The sequence below is a fragment of the Littorina saxatilis genome, unplaced genomic scaffold (genome assembly GCF_037325665.1).
Source record: "Littorina saxatilis isolate snail1 unplaced genomic scaffold, US_GU_Lsax_2.0 scaffold_582, whole genome shotgun sequence".
Classification (NCBI taxonomy): Eukaryota; Metazoa; Mollusca; class Gastropoda; order Littorinimorpha; family Littorinidae; genus Littorina; species Littorina saxatilis.
Window position 1 is genome coordinate 67,501 of NW_027128396.1, and position 14,855 is coordinate 82,355.

Consider the following 14,855-nt stretch of genomic DNA (forward strand, 5'->3'; position numbering starts at 1 on the left):
GAGTGCAGTTCTCGTTGGAGCTAATTATATGTGGTGTAAAGATTAATTGGTATTCAGACAGAATTTTGGATTCAATGATTTTGATTGCTAAATACATTATTTTTTTTAGCAACATTACAAGGGAGAGAACCTACCGTCACAGCCTTTGTAAATTATGTGAAAAATTGGTTTGAGGCAGAAAAATATTAACGCATAAATAATAGATGGACGTTATGTACAGTTCGTTTCAGAGTGGAAGCAATATAGCCACTTTTTTCACTGAGGACTTTTTTTCTATTACCCAAGTTAGAAGGTTTTCTTTTCGCCTGTTGTCTTTCTTCTTCTTTGGTGTGTTTTTTTGTGTCAAATGTAAAAGCACATTGCAACTCAAGTAATATTTTAGGGAGAAATAGAGAAATGTTTGTTGTTGTTATCTTCTTTTTTTGTCTTGGTTTTTGTTGTTTTTTGTTGTGGTTATTTATTTGTCGTTTGTCTTTTTCTGTAAAATGTATCCGCGGGTGCTTTTGTTACTGCTTTTCGCCATACTTTGTTTAACCTATGGTTCACCTCTTTACGCTTGTCTGTATTACTGGTAGGGAATTCACAAGCTTGTTGTTTCTTTTTGAAGTGATCAATCACCACACACATAAACAGAGACACTAAATACATTTCCAAACCCCAGACATGCACAACATAACCTGCTAAACAAGTATAATAAATGTATTCCCCCCTCTGCTTCTTTCTCTCTGTAAAGATGTAGGGCTAATTATTTTTCGGTAAATACCCAACAACCAAAATCACTTACCCAACAACGGGCCTGAATCCTCGATAATTCACATGTTGATGAGTTAGACTTTGAGGGCCGGAACTACTTTAGCGATTGAAAAGTTCCGAACGCTCCAATGTACGAAATATACATCTCTAGACCAAACAATACAAACATACTGCATTTAAACTGGCAACTACAGGCTTGAACACATTAATCTCCATATAAAATCTATGAGTTTGGTTGTTTTCTAAATCCAAATCTAACGATCAGTGCAGAGAAACTCGCTTTAGATCTCTTATGTCGTTATGAGTGCACGCACTAAACTCCCAAGGCAAGTAACTCTCGTACGACAAGAGTAGTTCCCCTTCCAAATTTTCTGAACTGAGTTGCTTGGACAAGAGACTGCAATCCGACGGTTAGTTTTCGACAATATTTCATTTTATAAACAGATCACACGCAACCAAATGCACACATCGCATCAATTTAAAGAACATACAGCGGTTTCATACACTATTTTGCCCCAGAAAACGGAACTTCATACAGTTTTTAACGTTGGAACACGGGTGCAAAAGTTCGTCTGCTTGTCCCGTTCGAAGAAAGAACATTTCCTAAGCGATACCAAAACATGACCAGAACACACACTATCTGCCTTTACCGGCACAGCAGAATAACAACATAACTGTGTACTTGATTTTAGTCCAAAACAGGGAAACTGACAAGAAGTGTTAACAGAATTGATTGATTTTCCCTGAACTATACAACCGCGCATTATTCAATCGCCAGCGCAGGTAGACTGGTTGAGTGATTTGGATTCGATCAAACTTTCGCACAAAAAATCCTCTTTTCTTTGAATAACTGAAGAAAGGAGGAATAAAGAGGTTACATACCTCGTCTCAGTGATTATTAAAAATAATGGTCTCAGTTCGCGGTCATGAAAAAACTCGCTGAAGCTCGCATTTTTCATGATCCGCTAACTTCGACCATTATTTTTGATAATCACTGAGACTCGGCATGTAACCTCTACATATCTTGATGTACATTAATTAGAAGAACAAGCACATTTGTTCTGTACTTTGTAATAATATGCTATTTGTGGAAAAGAGAGAAAAAAAAAAGCTCTTATCACGTCTTCCCTTTACTTTGTCTCTCTGTCTCTGTCTTTCATATTCCTGTGTCGGTCTGTCTCTCATTGTCTCTGTATCTCTCTCCCCCCCCCTACACACACACACCCCTCCATCTCCCTCTCGCCTTCCTTACACCTCCATGTATCGCTCCCCCACCTCCATTTTCTCGCTCCATTCTCTTGAGTAGATGGACGAATTCTGTCGCAGTCCGTCAAACTTAAGCCCCAGACTTTTGCTACTGTCAAACTAAACTAACGAGCGAGCACTTAAACTGTCCACCTTCCAGGCCAAGTAAATGATGCTTTGAGTCGCAGCGCCAAAGTTGCAGGCTCTGAGACGGAGAAATATTCAGTGCTGTCTTCGGTGAAATTGATGATGTCAGAAAATCTTTCACGTTGGTGTGGACAACATGGTGAGATTAAGATTGAAAACCCGATTGAAAAATGAGTTGAACGTGTTAAGTGGAAGTTTATGTCCATAATTTTTTTATTGCAACCAAAAACGTTGGTTACTTTTGCCGTGGGAGTGGTTTCAAGTTAAGGATTTCAAAATCTATGGGGTTTTTTATTATATAAAAGTGAGTATTACAAATCCGCGTGTAGGTACATTTGATAAAATTGAGAAGGCAAGTTGATATTGAATAACACCATCAAGGGAATGTCACATCAACATGATGATCAACAATCGGTTCAAACTTCTGAGCAGTTAAAGCAATATCTTAAAACCACGATGTGTCGACGAAAAAGAAGTACAGGAAAAAAGAGACATCGCAGAGTTCATTTCAGCATTGACCCCAATGCTCATCCATTTATGGGATGCTGGGCGGAAGTCTAAGAGAGTAGCGTCCCTTGGTGTCATGACCCGGATGTAGGTCACGCGCCGAGCGTGTTTCCGTGCACGTGCTGCATGTGAATGTGTGTGACACGAACATCAAACTTGTCCACGTCGCTGACTGATGAGCTCCAGGGCGATTCTCAGAAAGACTCCTCTGCCCAGAGATTTGCAGGCAGAGAGAGAGAGAGAGAGAGAGAGAGAGAGAGAGAGAGAGAGAGAGAGAGAGAGAGAGAGAGAGAGAGAGAGAGAGAGAGAGAGAGAGAGAGAGAGAGAGATCAAATCAAATCAAATCAAATTTTATTTTTCGAGGGTTGTGGCTTAAAAACTAATGAGTGAGTTTGGTCATTAAAAATCGGAAACTTGTAATTAAAATTATTTTTTTTATTAAACGATCCAAAAACAATTTCATCTTATTCTTCGTCATTTTCTGATTCCAAAAACACATACATATGTTATCTTTGGATTAAAAACAAGCTCTGAAAATTAAAAATATAAAAATTATGATCAACATTAAATTTCCGAGAGAGAGAGAGAGAGAGAGAGAGAGAGAGAGAGAGAGAGAGAGAGAGAGACAGACAGAGACAGAGACAGAGACAGAGAGAGAGACACACACACACACACAGAGACACAGAGACAGAGAGAGGGAAAGGGGAGAGAGACACAGAGACACAGAGAGAGAGAGAAAAGGAGAGAGAGAGACAGAGAGAGAGAGAGAGAGAGAGAGAGAGAGAGGGAGAGAGCGAGATAGATAGAGAGAGAGAAAGAGAGTGAGAGAGAGCGAGATAGAGAGAGGGGAGAGAGAGGGAGAGCTAGAGCGAAAACGTGTGTGTGTGAGAGAGAGAGAGAGAGAGAGAGAGAGAGAGAGAGAGAGAGAGAGAGAGAGAGACAGAGAGACAGACAGACAGACAGACAGACAGACAGACAGACAGACAGACAGAGACAGAGACAGAAACAGAGAGACAGAGAGAGACACACACACAGAGACAGAATCACAGTGAGAATAAAACAAGTCGCGTAAGGCGAAATTACTACATTTAGTCAAGCTGTGGAACTCACAGAATGAAACTGAACGCACTGCATTTTTTTTACAATGACCGTAGTCCGCCCCTTGTGCAAAACGGAGTGAAACTGACGAGCCTGTTTAGCGCGGTAGTGGTTTCGCTGTGCAGCATAGCACGCTTTTCTGTGCCTCTCTTCGTTTTAACTTTCTGAGCGTGTTTTTAATCCAAACATATCATATCTATATGTTTTTGGAATCAGGAACCGACAAGAAATAAGATGAAATTGTTTTTAAATCGATTTCGGAAATTTAATGTTGATCATAATTTTTATATTTTTAATTTTCAGAGCTTGTTTTTAATCCAAAGATAACATATGTATGTGTTTTTGGAATCAGAAAATGACGAAGAATAAGATGAAATTGTTTTTGGATCGTTTAATAAAAAAATAATTTTAATTACAAGTTTCCGATTTTTAATGACCAAACTCACTCATTAGTTTTTAAGCCACCAAGCTGAAATGCAACACTAAATCCCGGCCTTTGTCGAAGATTGCTTTGCCAAAATTTCAATTAATTTAATTGAAAAATGAGGGTGTGACAGTGCCGCCTCAACTTTTACAAAAAGCCGGATATGACGTCATCAAAAGTATTTATCGAAAAAAAGAAAAAAACTCTCGGGGATATCATTCCCAGAAACTCTCATGTCAAATTTCATAAAGATCGGTCTAGTAGTTTGGTCTGAATCGCTCTACACACACACACGCACAGACAGACAGACAGACAGACACACACACACACACACACACACACACACACACACACACACACACACACACACACACACACACACACACACACACCACGACCCTCGTCTCGATTCCCCCTCTATGTTAAAACATTTAGTCAAAACTTGACTAAATGTAAAAAGAGGAGATGCCATTGAAGTATAGGCTAAATTCGGTTCATGTTTGTCTTTCAGGCCTACATACTGACCGTGCCACTACAATTACTTTTCTAGTTAAATTGGTTATCAAAATACCCAATACTGAATGCTACTTGAAAAAATAAATATCAAAATCTGGAGAGAAAGAAAATCTCAAAGCCGGTTCAAGAACTTAAAAAAGAAACCAACGTTTAACAAATTATACACATAAAATAATAGATTCACACACGAGACGGGCCAGATAATATGTGTACACAACAACACTCAAAATTATGAAGATGAAACTTTGGAGACCAATCATCAGCCAAACACTACCAAAAGCAATTACACAAATAAAACTTTCTATGGAGGGAACGACCTTGGCATTGACAAGAAAACCAATATTTGAGAAGCGGCTGCAAACAGCTAACTTGGAACCTCAGAAGAAACCTACGCAAAGCGGATTAGCCTGGACGAAGATTTCGATTGCTAAGACCAGAAAGACCTCCGTGGAATGGACAGGCCAATTAACGTAATGGCGAAGAGTGAGTCAGAAAAGGAAAAAGTTTGGGGTTTGCTGTGACAAAATGGCTTGCAAATCTGGGGGGCTGAAATGCAACTTTGCACACACGGATTCGCTGCCTGTTTCCGGTCGCGCATGCGCTTTTACAGTCGATTGCAAAAATGTTTAAAAAAAATAAAAACCTCCACAAACACGCACACATTACCTTGTAATTTCTGTGTGAGGATGATAATGATGTGCGCAAAAAAAAGCAAAAATACGGGAGAGAGAAACACAAAAAAGAAAATATAAGGGTGGAGATCGGAAGGCCACTTTTCTCTTTCAGGTATCAGAGAGAAGAGCATTTCAGTAATCAGTTCCAATGCTTATTGCGTATTGTAAGACCTGTTTACTTTTCATTTTCTTGTTAAATGTTGATACCAACAGTTGTAACAAAAAAATTGTAATTTAAGGATATTCTTTAATATGTTTACTTTTTCTTGTACCCCTTGGGTGTATTTTTGGCTGAACTATTCCATGCTTGTATTGTTGACTTCCTGTTGCCCTCTCTACGTACCTTTAAAACGTGTTAATCTTTGGCGCAATATTAGCAAGTTTGGTTTGCAGCATGTTAATGGTTGACGAGCTTTGAATATGCTGTTGCCTTATTTATTTTCTCGCACGTTTTCTAATGTTTTCCCAGACTATTAATCCACATGTCTAATTTGTGTCTAGATTTTTCAGTCGGCATTTATGTCAGTGTTAACGTTCGTAAGCTTATGCGTCAGGCTACAAGATTAAGTTTCTGCCTTGTGATCAAATCGTAATATCAAAGAGACCAACTTTACAGACCCTAGGGCCTGTTGGAACACTTTGCGAAAAGCAGTTCCGTACAATTTTGGCCTCTTTCATATTATTTTGTTTTATTTTAAGAATTTGAATTTGAAACATTTTATTTTATTTCATAGCCATTAATTGGAGCTTTATGTTTAGCATTGTGTTCGTAATAACACCACCCCCTCTCTCTCTTTCTCTGTCCCTCCCCCCCCCCTGGCCTACTCTCTCTCTCTCTCTCTCTCTCTCTCTCTCTTTCTCTCTCTTTCTCGGACTCGCTCTGTGGATTAAGTAAAAAATAAACACGGGTGTACGTGTACGCGGACGTGCACTGTTGTTTGATTTCAATGAGTTTTGTAGTATGCTGAAGCCACCCACATCCCTACTCCTCCTTGCAGATTGCCTAACCAGTAAACCAATTAAGTCTTGAGTCTGTGGATTGAGTCTCTTATTTGATATAGCCTATCAATGTTCACGTACTGTTGAAAACTCGTCAACTTATTTATAGTCTTGAACTTATGAGACATTTGACGTGCACACTTGTTGTGCATTACTTACTTGTCCTTTTGAGGTTTTATTGTGAAAAAAAGATGTTTGGAAATCGATCTTGTTTTCCTTTTGTTCCCCCTTCTGTGCTACTAAGGTCATCACTTAACGTAAGAAGAAACTGAAATATATCTTCTCTTCTTGTTCTGCATTCCCATACATACAATCTATCTAAATTTAGCTTTGCACCCCCCCCCCCCCCCACACACACACACACAAACACACCCCAACACTCCTTCCAATTTTTCTTCACCAACCTCCACCTTACTTGCCTCTCTTCTTTCAGCCGACGCCGATTGCTTCTCTCCCTTTAAGCAAGGGAGACAACCGCAGGGACACGGCCGCCCGGACAGCAGACGACTCTGTCACAGCAATTGGAAGAGCGGCGTAAAAGAGGTGGCAGACCGTGATGATAGGGTCGCGTCGGTGACAGTCTGGAAGAATTTATTATTTCTGGAGCGATGCGCCGCACTTTTTGCCCCAGACCCCCGTAGCAGAGAGAGAGAGAGAGTCAGTATTTTGGAAAGAAACCCACGTTGACTACACTACTATTGTTGTTTTTGTTGTTGGTGGCGTTGTTGTTGTTGTTGTTGTTGTTGTTGTTGTTGTTGTTGATGTAATAGTTGGTAGTGTTGGTGGTGGTGCTGTTGTGAATTTTTTCTTGGCGGTGGTGTGTTTTTGTTGTTGCGCTTTTGCTGTTGTTGATGTCGTTGTAGTCCTCGTTGTTATTGGTGTTGGCGAATTGTTGTTGATGTTGTTGTTGCTGTTGTCGTCGTCCCCGAGCCACAAGACGTCCTAGTGTCACCCACCCTTGTGTTCAAACCCCAACTTCTATCTGAATTTGATAGCTACATTTCTTCTTGGGTAAACTATCTTGCATAGAACAACGTAGATTCGTTCAGGCTTTTTAAGTGTGACAAGAGTTTAATTCCACTTGGACAAGTCAGACCTTGGCATCAGTCAAAGGATATCGGTGAATGGATTAACTTTTGGTAACTTCTGGAAGAATTCTTTGGTTTATTTGTGCCGTTATCAACGTACTTGACATCATCATCATCATCATCATCATCATCATCATCATCATCATCATCATCATCATCATCAACATCAGCAGCAGCAGCAGCAGCAGCAGCAGCAGCAGCAGCCGCAGCACCACCACCCCCACCACCACCACCACCATCACAACCACCATCCGACCAGTAGCACCAGCACCAGCACAAGCAGCGGCAGCAGCACCAGCAGCACCAGCAGTATATGTAGGTGCTCAGTCTCACCCCATTTAATATGGCATGCCTTTTAGGTCAAAGTAGAACTTATTAATATAAATAGAGCATTCGTGTAAACGCGTAAATACACGAGATCTTACTGCACTGAGTTTGGCTCCCGAGCAATATCGTATCCTTACCTACCAACGTTTCATTGTTTTGAGAGAAAAAAGGAGGCCTTAAACTGATGATACAGCACAAGAAAGACGGTTCCTTCCAGCTACCAATGCCCTAAACTGTATTCCGTGACCCAAACCCCTTCTTTTCCTCTTAATTTCACACACGTCCTTTGAGAATAAAAAAGTAAAAGTGTCAGGCAAAAGAGGAAGGGGTGAATGTGAAGCGGCAGACTGGATCTTGAGTTAGATTAAAGTTGTGGGCTGGAGAACAAGGTAATGAGATAAAGACGCCGATCCCGCTCAATTCACTCGGATCAGCAATGCAACCACGCTTCCCCTTCGACCCTCGTCCAGTCCCTGATCGAATTTCCCAGTCGGCAAAATCAAATTCTGCGCGCTCGTGTAACAATTGCATAAGCCTCCATTGAAGGGGTTCGCTATCCCCTACCCCCTACCACTGCACATGCGCCTAATGCAAAACTCCCCCGTCACTAATTGCTGATTGGTTACCGAGCGCTGCCCTCTGACCCTTCATTGGAATGCGCGCGCAGCATAGAACCCCTTCTCTTCATTTGGCCATTAGCATCCGGCGACAATGCGAATCGGGAGCAGTTGAATAATCAATTTTATTTTATTCGTTAAGCCGAGTAAATTAGTGAGAGATTGCTGCCTAATCTGAGTTCTTGTTGTCCCGTGAAAAGGGGCGAGAGTGGTCCCTATGCTGATTAAGAGGGGAAAGAGAGAAGGCGGGGGAGGGGGGGAGGGGCGGTACTTGATTGTTTTATCATGGACACGCCATGATTTGGTGAAGAGAGAGGTCCGAGTGTTCCAAGTGGGGAGCAACTTGATTTCTGTGTTTTGGGTGCGAATCGCCGAATGTATAGCGGTCCCTGAGGTAATTATTGCGTGAAAGCAAAAGGTTCTCTGATTTTGTTTGGTGCGACTCGCCGAGTATACCGTGGCCCCCGAGGTAGCTATTGCGTCAAAGCAAACGGTGCTTTGATTTTCCTGTTTTGTTAGAGAATTGCCGGGTATATTCAGTGATTCCTGCAGTATTTATAGTCTAAGTGCAAAATGTGATACCTGCAGTGTTTATCGTGAGAAAGCCTAATTGTGTAACCGGAATATTTGCATGTTTTGGAGATAGCTTTGATGCTGGTCATGGCTTTATGCACGAAAACATTGGCTCTCGTATATAATCATTGTCAGTTAGACTATGAAGGGTACTTCACAAAATAATACTTTTTCTTTTCGTTCTTTGCACATCACGCTGTGCTTGCTTTTTACATTTAGTCAAGTTTTGACTAAATGTTTTAACATAGAGGGGGGAATCGAGACGAGGGTCGTGGTGTATGTGTGTGTGTGTGTGTGTGTGTGTGTGTGTGTGTGTGTGTAGAGCGATTCAGAGTAAACTACTGGACCGATCTTCATGAAATTTTTCATGAGAGTTCCTGGGTATGATATCCCCAGTTTTTGTTTTCATTTTTTCGATAAATGTCTTTGATGACGTCATATCCGGCATTTTGTAAAAGTTGAGGCGGCACTGTCACACCCTCATTTTTCAATAAAATTGATTGAAATTTTGGCCAAGCAATCTTCGACGAAGGTCGGACTTTGGTATTGCATTTCAGCTTGGAGGCTTAACAATTAATTAATGACTTTGGTCATTAAAAATCTGACAATTGTAATTAATTTTTTTTTATAAAACGATCCAAATTTACGTTTATCGTATTTTTCATCATTTTCTGATTCCAAAAACATATAAATATGTTATATTCGTATTAAAAACAAGCTCTGAAAATTAAAAATATAAAAATCATGATTAAAATTAAATTTCCGAAATCGATTTAAAAACAATTTCATCTTATTCCTTGTCCATTTCTGATTCCAAAAACATATAGATATGATATGTTTGGATTAAAAACACGTTCAGAGAGTTAAAAAGAATAGAGATATAGAAACGTGTGCTATCCTCCTCAGCGCAACCGCTCCCGCGCTTTTCTGGATTGTTAATTTCACCGCCTTTGCCACGAGCGGTGGACAGACGATGCTACGAGTGTACGGTCTTGCGGAAAAAATGCAATGCGTTCAGTTTCATTCTGTGAGTTCGACTGAGCTTGACTAAATGTTGTATTTTCGCCTTACGCGACTTGTCAAGTTTAAAATTTGTTGGGGGTGTTTTATGAGTATTAATGATGTAGTTTCTGCTTTTCTTGCGATAAAGCAGATATTTGTATTTGATACTTGTATGTACATTTTCACACTCTCTCCTTGCACCTTCAATACTATTTTCTTTGGACTTGTCTGACACACACATATACGGATTATCTCCCGTTGTTTTCAATGTTACATTTAGAGATACATAATTGTTGTCTTTGGTGGAGGTGACATTGGTCGTAGTGTTTCACGTGGTTTCACGTGGTTTCACGTGTACAGAGACCTCAAAATGAGATTCGTATCAGTCTTGGTATCGAGTTTAGACAGACATACATTTTTATTTGAAATACCCCTCCTCCTTTTTCTCAGGAACTAGGTTAAATATTGCCCTGTGGTTACCTCTGGATTACGTTGCGACGGACCGGGAGCTGGGGGTGAATGTGGCAAAAAATAACTCCGATGAAAACAATATTTTAGCTGTTATGTATCTGTCAATGTGATTCATTCCTGACAAAAAGCAACAAAAAAAAGCAGATCCTTGCTTTTAATATAACACGTTCTTGTCTGTAATATAAACTGAAGCCGCAAGCTTGCAACAATACTGAGAGAAAATTGAGTCTGTCATAAAAACATGTCACCCTTTCTCTCTGTGTTTCTGATTCAATATTCACCGCTTTCATCCCGATCCTCTTCCTCTTTTTTTTTTTGTTTTTTGCATCTCTGCTTTTCTTGCTATTCTTTTTTCCCCTCCCTCTTTCTCCCGCGCGCGCTGCAAAACCCATCTCTCCATCCAAAACAATTTCCTAACCTCATCAAGGCCGGTGACTCTGCTTTTGCGCTGCATCCCGCAACTTCTGCAATTGGATTACCTGCCTTGCTTTCATAGATGGCGTAAAGGGAGCTCACCATGTCGCAAATACCAATTACAAACATGGCGTCGGTAACTGCGTCCTTTTGCGCCATCTGGCGGGAGGCTGCCGCAATCACAGTTCCCAGCATGCAACTTTATGCGGATCTGTTCGGCTAGACGAGAAAGAGAGTGCCTTCAAATTGTCATGCTGTGCTTTACCATAACCGTTTCAAAGATTGTCTGAGGCGAGGGGTTAATGATGGTGATGATAATGTTGATGATAGAGGTTATAACGGTGTTAACAGGAACAATGACGAGTTGTTTGGTTTGTAAGTTTGTCTCAGAATAGTGGATCATTACGATGACTTGATAATTATGCCATCACTTTTTGCTTTTATTTAATAACCCCAAAAGTGCACAGCAAAGAAGAAGACTTTCATTGTCAAACATGATACAATGTGCAGGACACTTGGCTTCACCTTCACCTCTGAGATTCACCTATACCGTTGAATCGCACGCAAATCAGCACAGTGCGTTCCCCAAAGAACAAAAATGTACAGAAATGTATCTTTTTCAAAGCCTCCAGCAATCAATCAATCAATCAATATGAGGCTTATATCGCGCGTATTCCGTGGGTACAGTTCTAAGCGCAGGGATTAAAATTTTTTTTTTTTTTCATTTTATGCAATTTATATCGCGCACATAGTCAAGGCGCAGGGATTTATTTATGCCGTGTGAGATGGAATTTTTTTACACAATACATCACGCATTCACATCGGCCAGCAGATCGCAGCCATTTCGGCGCAGCAGGAACAACTCCTATCACAGTGAGCACATACCTGAAATGTTACCTCTAATTTAACAAAAAGCAATTACTTTAAAATCAAAGTTTAACCCCCCCAAAACTGCACAATCCAATGTCATCAATATTCACATGAGACGAGCGCGCATCTTCTTGGATGCTCCCAACTACCCCCAAAATCAAAGTCTTTCAAATCGAACTCGTCAGCTTTCTGGACACGAAGCGAGCTTTGAAAGAGGAAGACGTGCAGGGGGTTTGGTACCTACTGCTTAAGCCACAATCACGACCAGGACCTGATAATCCTATTGGCCCCAGCGAAGACCTCTCCCATTCAACTCTCTTCCCCTAGCGGTACACCAAGGCTCTAGCGCTGCACCCCTTCCTCTCCCTGCAGATCCATTTCAACGGGGGTCCCGATGAGCTTGTAAATTGGCCATAATATCAGAAAGAATACGAGAGAAAATGAATGAAAATGCGATAAATAAAACTGACATCCAAGGGCCCTGGCGCGGCCCGTAACTCGCTTTGGACACGCGATTGACACGGCAAATTCTATTTAGCACTTTTTTCTCCCCCCTCTGATTTCATTAGGCCGCCCCAATTAAGCTCTAATCAGCGGAGGGCAATCTGGATCCGGCGACTCCGTAGGTCCTCCTGGGACCCTCGTGCTGGCGAGGCGAGAGAGAAGGCGGAGGAAGAGAAGGAAGAGAGAGAGCGGAAGAGAGATCGAGGAACTTCCACAAGAAAGAGCACAAAAAAAAAATCAGAAGCAGCAGAAGGCCGTGGTCACATGGTGATGACGGGCGGGAGAGAGAGAGAGAGAGAGAGAGAGAGAGAGAGAGAGAGAGAGAGGGAGAGACAGAGAGAGACAGAGAAAGAGAGGAGGGGGAGAGAGAGAGAGAGAGAGATAGAGAGAGATGAGGAGGGAGAGAGAGGGGGAGAGAGAGAGAGAGAGGGGGAGACAGAGAGAGAGAGGGGGGAGAGATATAGATAGATAGATAGAGAGAGAGAGAGAGAGAGAGAGGGAGAGAGAGAGAGAGATAGAGATAGATAGAGAGAGAGAGAGAGATGAGGAGGGAGAGAGAGAGAGAGAGGGGGGGGAGATTTAGATAGATAGATAGAGAGAGAGAGGGAGAGAGAGAGAGGGGGAGAGAGAGAGAGAGAGAGGGGGGGAGAGATAGAGATAGAGAGAGAGAGAGGGGGAGAGATAGAGATAGATATAGAGAGAGAGAGATGAGGAGGGAGAGAGGGGGGGAGAGATAGAGATAGATATAGAGAGAGAGAGAGAGATGAAGGGGGAGAGATATAGATAGAGAGAGAGAGAGAGAGATGAGGAGGGAGAGAGAGAGAGAGAGAAAAAAAGAGAGAGAGAGAGAAAGAAAGAGAGAGAAAGAGAAAGAAAGAGAGAGAGAGGGGGAGAGAGAAAGAGAGAGAGAGAGTGAAGGACAGAGAGAGAGAGAGAAAGAAAGAGAGAGAGAGAGAGGATCTGGGGAGGAGGGTAACACAGAGATAGGAGAGAGAGACACAGACAGAGACAAAGAGCGAGACACACAGAAAGACAGAGACAGAGACAGAGAAGCGGGGATGATGGGGCGACGGGGAAGAGTGTGGGATGAAATGACTCTGGTTCCTCGCCGAGTGATTTCGGTTTCCACGCCGCTTGATCGCTCACCAGACCCCCCAAGCGCACAGGAGCGGCAAACAATTAATTTGCTTGTGGAAAAAAAGCGGGCGCCAAAATTCATGAAGATGTCACCGCCTCTTGTCCATCCGAGTGGATGGCACTGTCTTCGTGTCAGGACTTCTGGAGTTCAGGTTTTTGTGCGTGTGAATGGGTGAAGCGTATGGGGTATTGTAATGCCTTATGGAATTAAGTCATTGCATAACAATGGCAATATCTGGAATGGTAAAATTTGAAATAGTTCATATTTGAAGATAAAAAGTGTTCCTTTGGTTTTTTACGGTATCGTTTTTTTCTGCGGTACCCTTCCCTCTTTTATTCGAATTCCTTCCTTGGAATTTAAAAAATTAAATCTAAAAACTTCATGTGATGGCTGATGTGACCTACAGCGAAGGTGACGTCTGATTTTACCATCATCTGCCCCAGAGCATCCTCTATTCCGTTCGCAACCACCCCACCCCATAAGGAAAAATACATGAATCTTGTCCCTGGAACACTGCAAAGGTGACTTTGGATTTCACCATCATTTGCCCTATAGCATCTGCCCTATAACATCCTCTATTCCGTTCGCAACCACACCATCACCCAACGAGGAAAGAGACCGACTGCTCGAGGCATGAATCGTGTCCCTGGGACACTGCAAAGGTGACTTCTGATTTCACCATCATCTGCCCTAGAGCATCCTCTATTCCGTTTGCAACCACCCCACTAACACACGAGGAAAAATACTGACTGCTCATGGCATGAATCGTGTCTCTGGAACACTGCAAAGGTGACTCCTGATTTCACCATCATCTGCCGCAAGGCATCATCTATTCCGTTCCCAACCACCCCACCACCCCACCACCCCACCACCCCACGAGGGCCACGAGGGAAAAGACCGACTGCACATGGCATACATCGTGTCACTGCAAAGGTGACTTTTGATTTCACCATCATCTGCCCCCGAGCATCCTCTATTCCATTCCCAACCACCCCACCACCCCACGAGGGGAAAGACCGACTGCTCATGGTATGAATCGTGTCCCTGGAACACCACAAAGGTGACTTCTGATTTCACCATCATCTGCCCTTGAGCATCCTCAATTCAGTTGGCATGCAACTCCCTGCTAAACTCCGCACATCATAGCCTCTACGACCTAGTTAGCTACTACGGCATCAACAGCAGCTTCTTCTACGCCCCTCCACCCACCCCCCTCCTCCCCAGCCCACCCTACAGCCCAACCCCCACCCCCCCTAGGGGTTGAGGAGGGTTCCGTACTGCACCATTTTCCTCCCTTTTCAAATATCTTCTTTGATGACGACGGAGGCAATCTTGACAGTGCCAGAGCCGCCATTGTGCTAGCCGGGCCGATCCCGGCGTGCAACGCGTGTCCGGGCATGGTCGGTGTCCACGCATTAGCATACTGCGACCATTCCCCGGACCTGGGCATTAATTAGCTCGGCCCCTGGAGGTTTGGACAATGTTCGG

At 42.5% G+C, this 14,855-nt stretch overlaps 1 long non-coding RNA gene across 1 annotated transcript in view; it reads left to right on the top strand.

Annotated features, from left to right (window-relative positions):
- Positions 1-7,045, top strand: part of LOC138956751 (uncharacterized) — a 13,028-nt gene extending 5,983 nt beyond the window's left edge. Inside the window, exon 3 of the long non-coding RNA XR_011452782.1 lies at positions 6,797-7,045. This is a non-coding gene — a long non-coding RNA (uncharacterized lncRNA). The remainder of the gene's footprint in view (positions 1-6,796) is intronic.
- Positions 7,046-14,855: the final 7,810 nt, after the last annotated feature.